The sequence below is a fragment of the Squalius cephalus genome (assembly GCF_949319135.1).
Source record: "Squalius cephalus genome assembly, chromosome: 2".
NCBI lineage: Eukaryota > Metazoa > Chordata > Actinopteri > Cypriniformes > Leuciscidae > Squalius > Squalius cephalus.
The window spans coordinates 3,852,093-3,866,786 of NC_137123.1; the positions used below are offsets into that span (position 1 = coordinate 3,852,093).

At 36.2% G+C, this 14,694-nt stretch overlaps 1 protein-coding gene across 1 annotated transcript in view; it reads left to right on the top strand.

Moving 5' to 3' along the window:
- The window catches only part of LOC307154468 (adhesion G protein-coupled receptor E5-like), a 110,292-nt gene that overhangs the window by 57,575 nt on the left and 38,023 nt on the right, over nucleotides 1-14,694 (top strand). The gene's annotated exons all lie outside the window — the stretch shown is intronic.

Genomic DNA, 14,694 nt, shown 5'->3' on the forward strand with positions numbered 1-14,694 from the left:
GACTCAACTCTAGGGATAAGTTCATTCAACAAGAAATATATTGCCAAGTTAACATGGAATTTTAATTTTGTAAGTTGACTCAAATTGTTCTATGGGGAATCACAAGCAATTACAACACAATATTTAGTGTTTTCTCTCTGGGTTTCTCTCTCAGGTTGGGTGTGCGATTGTGGCGGCGCTGCTTCATTTCTTCTTCTTGTCTGCGTTCTGCTGGATGCTGCTGGAGGGGGTTCAGCTCTACCGGATGGTTGTGCTGGTGTTTCACACCACATTAAAGCATCTCTACATGTGTGCGGTGGGATACGGAGTCCCTCTCGTCATCGTCATTATCTCTGCCATCTCTTATCCGCGGGGATACGGCACCGATCGACAGTGAGTGTTCAGCTGTAGAAGTGTGTGTGTGTGTGTGCAGCATATCTCAGATCTCTGAATCAGTGTCATCTTATTCATTATTGTAGTTTTATTATTGTAAAATAATTAATAATTTTAGTTTTTGTTAACGATAATAACCCTACTCTGAAATAAATATCACTCTTGCCACTCCAACATTTTTTGTAAAATAAACTATTAAATAATTTTTGTTTTTTAATAGATAAAAAACCCCATGAAACCCATTTAAAGGTTTACTTTTGGCTGATATACACAGTTAAAATTGCAAATGATTTCCTTTTGGAAAAACGGGCCAAACTTTTTGATGATTCGCCTTGTTCAAACAAATCATGCAAATCACAACGAACTTTATATTAATTAAAAGCTATTAAAAATGTCTTGGAGGTCTTTGATAATGTGACGCCCCAAAATGGTTAAACGCAGCTCCAAAGAAGCAAAATATAAATTAATGTATTTTGTTATGTAGATTTCTCAATTCCTCTCTAAGAGGACTAACATTTATACTTTTATCAAAAGTAATGTAAATGATGGCATACATTTTTTAAAGAGTGATTTTGAATCCAATTAGTCAAGTTCACCCACACCATAAAGTTCATACCCATATTTTAATGTAATACAAGTAATACTCAGTATAAAAGATTCATTCTGAACCAGAACGACAGGTAAACTCTATTCAAAATGCTAGAGATTCACGTCTTTCTGTCGCCGATCAGGTGTGTGAAATGTGTCGATATGATCATGTGTCGACACATCCACCTGATCTCAAACAGGAAAACCCCCGTAGCAATACTTCATTGTGAGGCTTCAGAAACTTCATGGTCAAACATCAACTCAGAAGCTGTAAATCCCGATGAATCATTCACAGAGTCCCTGAAGACACACAGTAATGAGGCTCCAGTCTCAACATGTTGTTAGAAGAGCGGAGAAGGCGGGCAGGGCATGACAACATCAGGGTATTAGCATTAACTAAAACTAAAGACGGAAAAAAATTTAAAAACTTGAAATAAAATAAATGTCAACTGAAATTTAAAAAAATTATTTTACAATACAAATGCAAGAAACAAATTCAAAATGTTAAAAACAAAAAAAATATTTGATCACAGATAACTAAAGTAACACTGGATGAATGGACCCAGCCTGAATACAGTCAAAGGGAAAATGATAGAGAAAGAAAGATGAATTAGCCACAGGACGTCTTCTCGTGTGTGTGTGTGTGTGTGTGTGTGTGTGTGTGTGTGTGTGTGTGTGTAACCATGTGACTGATTTATCATTCCAGCTGTTGGCTCTCTCTTGATCGTTATTTCATCTTGAGTTTTTTCGCACCCGTCTGCATCATCGTCATCCTCAACTGTGTTTTCTTCATCATCACTGTGTGGAAACTGGCAAAGAAATTCTCCAGTCTCAATCCAGACCTCTCCAAACTCAAACAGATCAGGTGTGTGTGTTATTTTACTATCATTCATACACTATTATAGTCACGGCCCCGGGAACTAGAGGAGCTGCAGCGACATGTTTTTATTATTCCACCTTTATTCTTATAATTGCTTTAACGATTATTATGTTTTTATATGTTGTCGATTGAGCACTTTTGGCCATTGGTTCGGAGAACTGTCAATGTGCTTTGGCAGTGTAAAGCGTTTTTACTGTACCAAATTATAAAACTACTAGTTTTTCAAATAGGAGGACGATACATGACTCGACCGCAAAACACGATTCTTTTCATGGTATGTAATCACTCTATCATATGTTTTGAAATCTCACCCTGGTCATACTGAGTCAATATTTATTCTGATTACTTTTGTGTGACTAATCCCACCATTATAGCTAGTGTGAGTAACAAAATGCTTTCTCTGAGTCAAGATTTGCCTGCAATAATGATGCAAAAACTGACATTTAAATGCTAACTTTTATGAAAAATAGTCTTTAATTATGTCTCAATTTATAGCCAAATGCATGAAAGTGTTATGTCTGAAAACAACGTTCTGTTTATAAATGTATATTTAGGGCTATACCGCCATCTAGTGGTTACGCCGTGGTATTGCAGATGATAAATGCTGCACAATTTAGAGGTAAATATTAAGTACTAAAAATACAAAATAGTAAATAAAAATGTTTATTGAACTAAAAAGCCCAAATAGCCTATATATGTTCGTTCTCATACAACTCTATATGTTCCCGCGGCTATGATTATATTTTTTTATGAGTCAGTTTTTAATTTAGTTTTATCTCAGAGGTTCTGATGAATTATATTGGGGGTGTGTTTCCCTGTAGGAGTTTTACGGTGACCGCAGTGGCTCAGGTGTGTGTTCTGGGCGGGACGTGGGTCTTTGGCTTCTTCCTCTTTCAGGAGAACGGGACTGAAGTCATGCTGTACCTCTTCACCATCCTCAACAGCCTCCAGGGGGCGCTCATCTTCATCATGCACTGCCTGCTGTCCAAACCGGTACTTACACACACCATATGCTCATTAAGCCTGCATTTATTTGATCAAAAATACAGAAAAAAACAGTAATATTGTGAAATATTATTACAATTTAAAATAATGGTTTTCTATTTTAATATACTTTAAAAAATATAATTTATTTTTGTGATGCAAAGCTGAATTTTGATCAGCCATTGTCTTCAGTGTCACATGATCTTTCAGAAATCATTCAAATAATTTTTTTCATAATTATTAATTTTTTCAATTAATTTTGTCTAATTTAGGAAATATGTAACATAAATCTACATTTCATTGCAGCAATTATGCATACATTTAATTGTGTAATATCATATCGACCACTAGGGTTTGATCTGAAACTGTTTAGTCAGTTAATTTTGATCAATTATGTTGGCTGTTGTGTCGCCCCCTTCAGGTCAGGACGGAGTATCACAATCTGTTTCTCCGAATGTGTCCACATAAGAAGAAAGCAGAATCCAGTACCAGCCAGTCCAACAGCAGTCAGGTACGTCAAGCCCAAAGTATACTTGAGTTTTTACCCGTATGCGAGGGTCCGCGTACAGTTTACGTGATGCAGATTTCGTCACCAGTATGGAGTATGTGCGCCGCCTGATTTTTGTAAGGTTGCACATGCGCACTGAATGTGTTTTACACACTAATCAGTTGTTCCACAAGATAGCAGCATTGTCTCGGACCGTTGTTTCACAGTAGAAAACGAAACTAAAGAGACAGAACAACAAGAGGCGCTCGCGTTGACAACCGCTTGTGTGAGAGAGCCGTAACTTTAGTTTAAGGTGAATAGGGTACATTTTTTAAATAACAGATATCACCATGAAACTTCCTCAGTTGATTACTTACACAAGTATATAAAAAAAATGTATTACAAGTTTTTGAAATGTGTATGTTTATTATGCAAATGATGCATTATCTCATTAGATATGCGCAATTTTGCATATATTTTCGGTAGATAGATCTGAACATATGATAAAGCCATGTGCAAAATTCTTTTTTCATTTTGTTTACTCACAAGATGAAAATAAAATTCAGAGGGATTTCAGGATATATGCTTTCATTACCTAGGAAATCTAAATATACTGTCCATAGCCTTAAAAAAATTGATTTTCGCCATATTTTTTTAATTAAAATGTCACATAAATCAGGTCAGGAATGATTTATTAACAAATCCCTCTGAACATATCTTCAGAACACTGCTAAGTGTATAACTGGAGAGTTTGGTGTACACAGGCTGAGATGTTTCTACTGGACAATGACAAAAAAACTCATTTTGAGAAAACGGCATTTAAAGATTTAAATCGCTCTAAATGAGATTTCGCTTTAAATCCCCCTTTGGACATTCACGATTGGTTACTGATAGAAAGGAAATGCCCATATTTGGGATAGCGTTGTGCAGGAGACTCGGAGCTTTACAGCGACACCGGTCATGACAGACTTCAGTGAACAGACGGAGCTCGGTGTGTCACGTTGTAATGCAAACTTCCTGGTAAATTCGGGAGAAACTCACTGCCGCAAGTAAACAAAATGTAATAAAATAAACATCTTAATGCATATTTTCAACGTTTTCTTCATAGCAGCTTGAAAGAACACATATTGAAGGAGTAAATGAGTGCAAAATCTCAAAACTGAGCACTGCATGAAAGATGTTTTTGCCTGCCGTGTCTCGCCTTAAAAGAATACAAAGGCTTTTTTTTTATCGGTCATAACTTCGGGAAAAAAAATAGCGCAGACACTGAACAAAGATGAAACTTTCTAGAGCAATTGTTGACTGCCTGCGTTTACGCACCCTATCAAAATTGAAGGCTACGCATTCAACTGTACGTATATGCTAGTGTACGTGTAAAAAAGGTAAGTATATTTTGGGCTTTAGTGAGTGTGTTTGAGTGTTTTAATGCAGTGTTTGTGGCTTCAGCTTCTTCATTCTTCCTTTGTCTTTCACAGAAACCTCTGCGGAGCGACAACAGCACCGGAGAGTCACAGTGCTGATGGACAAACTGCTGAACACAAGTCACTTTCAACGACAAACCAAGACTTTTCACTAAGCTTCAGTTCAACCTTTCCAGTCGGAAGATCTTCAGATTGCTTTCCATCCGTCTGTTCAGTGAGAGCATTGCACAGGGTATGGCGGCGACCTGGTCAGTTCAGCGCTAAGTGATACATTTTTACTGCAGGATTAACGAATTGTATAATTGTTTAATAAAAGAGAAAAGCAATCTGGTTGTTATATTCCTGTCAATGGTGCTGCAAATGTGTCTATTTTCAATGTGATTTTGAAGTGTTAAATATTGTGGCCAATAGCAGACATTTCTGTTGAAGATAATGAACAATCGCAGGTGTTTAAGTTACTGGTAGTGAGAATCTGCAGGGTATCTCTCAAAACGCTGAATGAGTTTGTTTAGCGCAAGTTTTACACTGTAATGTCTAAAACTAAAAATCAAAAGCAAACTGTGAAAAAAATATATTAGTGAGTGGAAATGGCTAATGAGCCAATTAGTGGTCCTCTGCCGCCATCTACCGGTTATAGTGGTTATTTAATGTCTTTTTTCGTTTTAAAATTAGTGTTTGTTTTTCACCAAGGTTTTAGTTTTCCTACATCGTGAAACATTTCGTTTTTCAATCGAGGACAATCTTTTTGAAGGATGAACAAAGAAATGTTATTTGATCATCACATTAAAAAAATAACATTTAAATTGGATAATATTCATACTTTTGAGCTTTGAAGTCCTTGAAAAGTCATTGAAAAGTTCTTCATTCTCATAACATTGGTCTATAACTTTCTAATTTGCTGGGTTATGATCAAAGTTATATGAGATTTATACATTAATAAAATATTTAGGGTGCTTCTGTCTTCGGCTTCTCTTTGTTATTTTTTTGTGCAACTGGAGGGTCTTACTTTTATATCATGCAAATTGTAGCTTCTTTAAAATAATCAATGTTTTATTGCGTTGAGGGAGATTTTGAAATGATTATGTCACAAAAACAGTTTTAAACAGCCTTAAAATGACTCTTAAAAAGTCTGAAAAATGAATGTGAAACTGTAGTTGGGTTTTAAACAGTAGAGCGGGTTCATTTATGACGGCTTTACAATACATAAATGATCTGATCTTAGAGACTGGGGTTATTAAATAATACATGATATTAACAATTTATAGTGTTGTCTGTTTGTGTGCTAATATTTCATGAGTTTATTTTAAAATGTATTAAAAAGACGTATTTTATTGAAATCACTCTGTGCTGTTATTATGCTGATGATCAAACCATAAACATCTTTACTGAGAAATAAGTCTGATTTTTTTAGTGCTACATAATCAGTTTTTTCTCGTTTCTGCCTCCATTTCACAGGAATGTAAAGACTGTAATGACCAGAGTTATTACCCTGAGTGAAATGTGTTTATATTGGTAAAAACTTAGAAGTCGTGTGAGAAGGACAAATCAGCTCATTTGTAAGTCTTCTCAATAGCTTTCGAAACTCAAACTTCTGCCGATTTTCAGAATGGATTTATTTATTTATGTAAGCTTTACAAACTTTGCTTGTTGCACTAATTTTGCTTATTCTGATCACTTTTACTGGGCTTTGCCTTGTTTTTACTGTTGACATTGTAAATATTCATGTGTGTTTCCAAGGGATAAAGTCTGTTAATTTCTTGACCGCCGTTTGCAAATATTTGACACATTTTTATAGTTTCTACCTGTTTTGTTAAAAACATTTCTGTCATATTTTCTCATTTTCTTTTACTTCACTTGCCATGTTTTGATCAGTTTTCTTGTTGTATTGTTCTCATGGCAGGGAATTTTATTAAGTTTTAAGAAAGTAAATGGTCCTTATATAGTCCTTATTGTCATGACTATAGAATTCTATCACATTCTTTGGGTAGTGAATGTTTTGGGTGGGTTTTGAAGAGCTTTAGGGCTGGGAATCGCAGACCGAGTCAGAAGAGTCAGAACAAGCATCTCTCTTGACACGAGCAGGAGTACAGCAGAACGTAGTGGAAATTCATTTTAAAAATCACTGGAACAAATAACAGGCTAGAGATAACCTTTGAAAGAGCTTAAGACTTTCAGGACATTCTGCAGGAGATTTTCTTTAGGACTTTATATCATAAAGACTTAAAAAGCTGCTATTATGGGACTGTTTGTTTTTTATTTAAAGGGGTGGTTGATTATGATTTGACTTTTCTAACTTTAGTTAGTGTGTAATGTTGCTGTTTGAGCATAAACAACATCTGCAAAGTTACAACACTCAAAGTTCAAAGCAAAGGGAGATATTTGCTTTTATAGAAATCACTTTTTAAGGACTACAACAAACGGCTGGTAGAGACTACACCACATTCCTCCCGGGTTAGTGACATCACCAACCCTAGAATTTACATAAACCCCGCCCCCTGAACACGATTTATCGATTATCAAGACAGAATATGCTAATCAATGACTTAAAGATAACTACACATAAGCAACATAAATTCATCATCTAACCATTCAGAAACATCCTGTTGCTTTTACATGTTGTCCCTTCTTCTTGATTCTCTCCATCATTGTCTGACTCCGGTTTGAACATTAAAGGCTAACAGTTTTTGAAGTTTTCAGTCCCAGCAAACATTTGGACGTTTAATGACCGTTGAAAAGACGTCCGTCCGAGACGTCCCGTCATGGTTGAAAAATAGTTCCAAAATGGAAGTTGAACCGACGTCTTTTCTGGCCGTGAATTCCACGTCTCTTTGCGCGTCCCTGGACGTCTAAATGCGTCGTCATATGTGTTTAAATGTGTTGCTGCATAATTTAAGTGTATAAGCCTGCATATAAAATAATCACACACCTATTGTGTAACATCGTGAAAGACAATCAAGTCTTGAGGTTTAGCCTACACATCTTGACAAAGGTTCTAAAAAGGTCCAAAATTGGTCCAGTCAGACCTGAACGTCAATAAAACGTTTTAATCACGTGTACATCAAAAACAATAACACATTATTTGTGGACATAAGCAAAAAAGAAGCATGTTCTGATTAAGCACAACATTTTATTGATCTTGAACAGCCAAAATTTCTCTTTATTTTTTATATGTTTAACATTTCGTGAGCTTAGAATTATAAGGTTCTATCTCCACTTTTGGTCGAAATTGAGTTTTTGACAATCTGATCCATTAGGTGTTTATTAATGCCTGTGTGGTGTTATTTTTGTAAAAAAAATATTTTGTTAGTAGTTATTAATAAAATAAAAGGTTCCATCTCACAAAACATAAACCGAGTTTAAAAACTTTGATCCTCAATAAACTACAATAAACAGAGATAGAACCTTATAATTCTAAGCTCTCGATTTGTTAACCAAACTAAATACCAATAGCAAAATACTGAATTATTATATAAAGATAGTTCACCCAAAAATGAAAATTATGTAATTTACTCACCAAATTCCAAACCTGTATGAGTTTCTTTCTTCTGCTGAACACAAAAGAAGATATTTTGAAGAATGTTTGTAACCAAGCAAATAGAGCAACCATTGACTACCATTATTGGAGAAAAAATGATTATTAATGGGAAGCGACATCTGCTTGGTTACAAACATTCTTCTAAATATCTTTGTGTTTAGCATAGAATACAGGTTTGAAACATGAGGTTGAGTAAATGATGACAATTTTCATTTTTGGGTGAACTATCCCTTAAACACCTTGTTTGGCTCATTTTTGTATCCACCACCCCCAGCTCTTCCTGGAGCGTGTTTCAGGTGTTCTGCCATTGCTGCATCAATTTCAGAGTCTGTAGCATGTGGGCTCCACCTCTTCACAGCATCTAAGGGAAGAGAATATATTTCTTTTTAAAATAAATGAAAATTTAAAATTTGAGGTAAATGACATGCACTTATTTTCAAAATATTTTTATGGTCTTCAGCTAAATTCAAAACAGCATTTGTCCCCTGCCTCTTCAATACCACTGTGGTGCCCTTGAGAAAGACCCTTAACTAGGTGTGTAACAGTGAGAAAGTGAACAGGACATTTCTGATAAAGACAGGTGGGCTGTGATGTCCCCTGAAAAGACATGTTTAGCAATTCTAAAATTACAAAATATTTTTAAAGCAGTTACTGAAAACATACATGTTCAAATCCAGCTAATTTCATTCTACTTCAGATAATTTACTTTCTGAAAGAAACTCTCAAAAGGCTACATTAATAATTTACAGTAATAACTTTGACTGTATCATTAAACATACTTTATACTATGGTATACCGTTGTATAAGTTCAAAGTAACTTTTAGCCTACTAGCTAATTTTAGCCAAACTCAGTTAGCCAATTTCAGTTGACAATGTGGGCATCATTTCTTTCGGTTCATTCATGTCAAACAAGTAAAACTCTAGCACGTGAATCTAATAATACAAAATGTACGTACCCAACAGTAGATTTCTAATAATATGGGCCTCAATTCCTCCTCTCTCCGTGGTTGTTCAAACTTCAGTGTTCTCCGGAGTGAGTCTATGGGGAAAACGCGTTAACATCTCGTGAGATAATCTAACCTATCGCGGGATTTGGTAATGTCGGGAGATCTTTTGTTACATCTTGGCAGCACAGTTTTGGCAATTACATCAAACTCAGACATAAATGGTGACCAGATATATTTCTGTTTTACATGTATATGCATACATTCCATAAAAAAAACACACAACGTATCAGGTAGGCTACAGGTTGAAATAATGACTAGAATGCAGAGGCTTTGCATTCACTTAACCACATAGGAACTGTGTGATTATAATTTATTTAAACAAGATAAAGTAAATATATTTACTTTGTATACAATTCGTGTATTTCATAAAGATAATTCCTGTTTTTTTTCTGTCTTGCTTGACTAGACGTGTAAAAGACATCAGTGGACGTCTTCACAACCTCTTAAAAACTACTTGGGCAATTAAATTAATTTTTGCAGTATTAACCATGCAAGGATTAAGCACAGCTTTTGCATATTTCACAAGGATTTCATGATGGAGGGTCATGATGGACTATAAATGCACGTGTAAAAGACGTCGCCAGGTGACGTCCTCTCACCCAATACACTATATATTGAACTACACGTAGCTAAAAGTCAAAATAACAATTATACATGCAATCCCAGAGAACTGTAGACATGTACAAATGTATCTGAATGCATTTTTAGGAAATGTTCTGTGTTACATATTTTTACCGATTTATGCCGTCATACCGCGACTATTTTTGGCCAGGGACACGACGTTGCCGTCGGACCAATGTTTGCTGGGGTGTGTCTGTGTGTATGTGTGTGAGTTAAAGGGTACATAACATGCACAGTTTCACCTAATCTCATGTTAATCTTGAGTACCTATAGAGTAGTAGTGCATCCTTAATATCTCAAAAAAGTGTTTAGTTTTATTATATTTAGAAAAGAAAAATACAGCTTTCCGATTCTCTCCGGAAAAAGCCGAGGTCCTGGAGGCGGAGCTATAGAGTCAGGCGGTAGTGCTTGATTTCCAGCAAAAGACAGAAATCTGATCCAGTTGTACTTACATGAATGGGGTCTTTTATCACTGGGACCGCTCCACGTTTTAATAGCAAACGATTTGCAAATCCAGCGTCGACCTGGGCCTTGTTAATAAAACATTCGTCACTGAAACGACCAGAACACACAACCGCACTTCCTACACTCCGTTGCTGCCCCGGAAAAACAAACTGCATCCACTGTTCCTGTAACACTGGGTTCTTTGGAAAACTGAACACGGTAAGCTTTCCCTCACATCCAAATACACACTTTTTTGGAGACATTCTTGAACAAATCCTATGCAGCGCTGCCGATGATTTCCTGTTGAAGCGCGTTGATGTGCGCGGTCTCGCTCTCCTCTAGTCGACGTGCGCGCGGGCGAGCTTTTCCGAGAGAAATGCTCATATAAGGAGTTCCACTCTTATCTACGTCATTAGATCCACGATCTAAAAAAAAACAGCCGAAACTTGTACCAACCCGGAAGTAAGATTTTCAGCATAGAAATTCTCCGTTATTCGTCCAAAATATTTTTTTAAAACTTTGCCCATGTTTAGCATGAGAATCTATCTCTTTAACACTGTAAACAACTCTGAATACATGAAACACCATTGTACCCCCCCCTTTAAAAGGACACAAGCTCTTGAAGCTCCGCCCCCTGTGCCGGGAGCAGCAGCTCATTTGCATTTAAAGGGACACACAAAAACGGTGCATTTTTGCTCACCCTCAAAAAGTGACAATTTTAACATGCTATATACAAATATCTGTGGCGTATTTTTAGCTAAAACTTCACATACACTCTCTGGGGACATCAGAGACTTATTTTACATCTTGTGAAAGGGCATTATACCACCCCTTTAAGGGGCTACCAGAGGAGTTTTGAGATCTATAGTCAAAATAGACTTGACCCTCCCTTCGCCAGCAATGCATTTTTCTATGACCCTCCAAAATAATTGTGAAAAATGGCATGACCCTCCCTGATCATTCATTGATTACTTCTGTACTGGTTTGCGCTTGTTTTGCAAAGATGTTCAGATAGCCATTGTTGTTGTTCTTTACAACCATGACAAACGACTTAACCTCTGCTTTCGCATCTTACACATCACACTCCACTGTTACGGTGGCCATTTCAGTAGATTTACTCACTAACATTGTTGTGGAAACACAATAAGCATGGAAACTGTAAAACTCGATGTACATTCACTTCACATGTAGAGTTACACTCACAGGACACTGCACTTATATCGCAATCACAAAAGTTCATTATTTGCTTGTGCTTTAAAGCTTTGCCGGGTAAACATTTCATTGGTGTTCAGTTCTGACATAATTCACTTTTTCTGAGCGCATACGCCTGAAGCACACGTGTGCACTGTCAAACAAGGCCAAACTGAACTTTTGTTGGGTCAGACCCATCTGATAGCGATGGGGGGCCGAGACTGAGAGAGCTACATGGAGCTACGTACATGGAAAAATATGCACCAAACAAGCCACTTTGACATTTAGCTGTATTCATGAATAGAAAAGTTGGGTGACCCCCCAAACCCCCCCCCCCCCCCCCCCCCCCAAAGAATAAAAAGACAAGACCCTCCCCTCAACAAAGAATAAAAAGTCATGGCCCTCCCCTCAACAAAGTATGGCTCGCGGCGAGTCGCGCTGGAATGCTGACTTCCTGGTAAATTCAGGAGAAACTTTCCTGCCGCAAGTAAACAAAATGTAATAAAATAAACATCTCAATGTATATTTTCAACGTTTTCTTAATAGCAGCTTAAAAGAACACAAATTGAAGGAGTAAACTAGCCCAAAATCTCAAAACTGACCACTTCATGAAAAATCGTCTCGCCTTAAAAGAATACAAAGGTATTTTTATTGGTCATAACTTCTGGAGAAAAACAGAGCAGACACTGAACAAAGATGAAACTTTCTAGAGCAATTGTTGACCACCTGCGTTACGCACCCTATCAAACGGAGGATACTTTGTAAGGCTATGCATTCAACCGTACGCATACGCTAGTGTACATGTAAAAAAAAGTGTATTTTGGGCTTTAGTGAGTGAATGCTGTGTTTGTGGCTTCAGCTTCTTCATTCTTCCTTTGTCTTTCATAGAAACCTCTGCGGAGTGACAACAGCACCGGAGAGTCACAGTGCTGATGGACAAACTGCTGAACACAAGTCACTTTCTTCAGTTCAACCTTTCCAGTCGGAAGATCTTCAGATTGCTTTCCATCCGTCTGTTCAGTGAGAGCATTGCACAGGGTATGGCGGCAGCCTGGTCGGTTCAGTGCAAAGTAATGCATTTTTACTGCAGGATTAACGAATTATGTAATAGTTGTGTAAAGCATAATTTATAATTGTTTAATAAAAGAGAAAAGCGATCTGGTTGTTATGTTCCTGTCAATGTGTCTGCAAATGTGATTTTGAAGCGTTAAATATTGTGGCCAATAGCAGACATTTCTGTTGAAAATAATGAACAATCGCAGGTGTTTAAGTTACTGGTAGTGAGAATCTGCAGGGTATCTCTCAAAACTAAAACTAAAAATCGAAAGCAAACCGTGAAAAAACTATATTAGTGAGTGGAAATGGCTAATGAGCCAATTAGTGGTCCTCTGCCGCCATCTACCGGTTATAGTGGTTATTTAATGTCTTTTTTCGTTTTAAAATTAGTGTTTGTTTTTCACCAAGGGTTAGTTTTCATACATCGTGAAACATTTAGTTTTACAATTGAGGACAAACTTTGAAGGATGAACAAAGAAATGTTATTTGGTCATCACATCAAAAAAAATAACATTTAAATTGGATAATATTCATACGTTTGAGCTTTGAAGTCCTTGAAAAGTTCTTCATTCTTATAACATTGGTCTATAACTGTCTAATTTGCTGAGTTATGATCAAAGTTATATGAGATTTATACATTGTTAAGGTGCTGCGAATGCGTCACATCTGTAACTGGAGATGGAGTAATAGATCTGTCATGGGAACAGCTGAAATCACTCCATTAAATTAATAAAATATTTAGGGTGCTTCTGTCTTCGGCTTCTCTTTGTTGTTTTTTGTGCAACTGGAGGGTCTTACTTTTATATCATGCAAATTGCAGCTTCTTTTAAAATAATCAATGTTTTATTGCGTTGAGGGATATCTTGAAATGATTGTCACAAAAACTGTTTCAAACAGCCTTAAAATAATCCTCAAGAAGTCTGAAAAATGAAAGTGAAACTGTAGTTGGGTTTTAAACAGTAGAGCTGGTTCATTTATGACGGCTTTACAATACATAAATGTTTTGATCTGAGAGACTGGGGGATATTAAATAACACATGATGTTAGCAACATATAGTGTTGTCTGTTTGTGTACTCATGAGTTTATTTTAAAATGTATTAATGTATGTATTTTTGGGCAATGGGGGGTCCTGGTCAATACAAGGGGGGTCTCATGAAAACCAACAGAAAAAACAGTAGACACGGCTAATAACTGCATATTACTGCTACTAAACAACAAAAGCAACACAGCATATCAAATACTTTGTTTTTAATTAATTATCAATTGCAGTTTGCAAACACATTTGCTTGAACTTTAATTGCCATAGCCACACCCATGACAGAAAACATATTTAAAAAATAGTATCTATTCTCTATGGAAGCTTGTTTCCGCCACTGAATAATAAATAAATAATAATAATTGCGACTTTTTATCTCACAATTCTGACTTTTTTTTCTCACAATTGCAATATATCAAGTCAGAATTGTGACTTTTTTCCTCAGAATTGTGAGATATAAAGTCGCAATTCTGAGAAATAAAGTTGCAATTGCGAGATATAAAGTTGCAGTTCTGAGAAATAAAATCGCAATTGGGTGTTATAAAGTCAGAATTGTGAGATATATTCTGAGGTAAAAAAAAAAAAGTAATTTTTTTCCCCTTAGAATTGGACTTTATATCTCACAATTGTGAGTTTATATCTCACAATTCTGAGAAAAGATGTCAGAATTGCGAGATATAAACTCGCAATTATGTGTTATAAAGTCAGAATTGCATGATATAAACTCACAATTGTGAGATATAAAGTCCAATTCTAAGGGAAAAAAATATATAAACTATAAACTATAATATAAACTCGCAATTATGTGTTATAAAGTCAGAATTGCATGATATAAAGTCGCAATTGCGAAAAAAAAATCTGAATTCTGACTTTATATCTCGCAATTCTGACTTAATAACACGCAAATGCGACTTTATTTCACGCAATTCTGACTTTATATCTCGCAATTCTGAGAAATAAAGACAGAGTTGCGAGATGTAAACTCGCAATTGTGAGATAAAAAGTTGCAATTCCCTTTTAAAATGCTTTACTCTGTGGCGGAAACAAGCTTCCATAATTACTATACTCTCA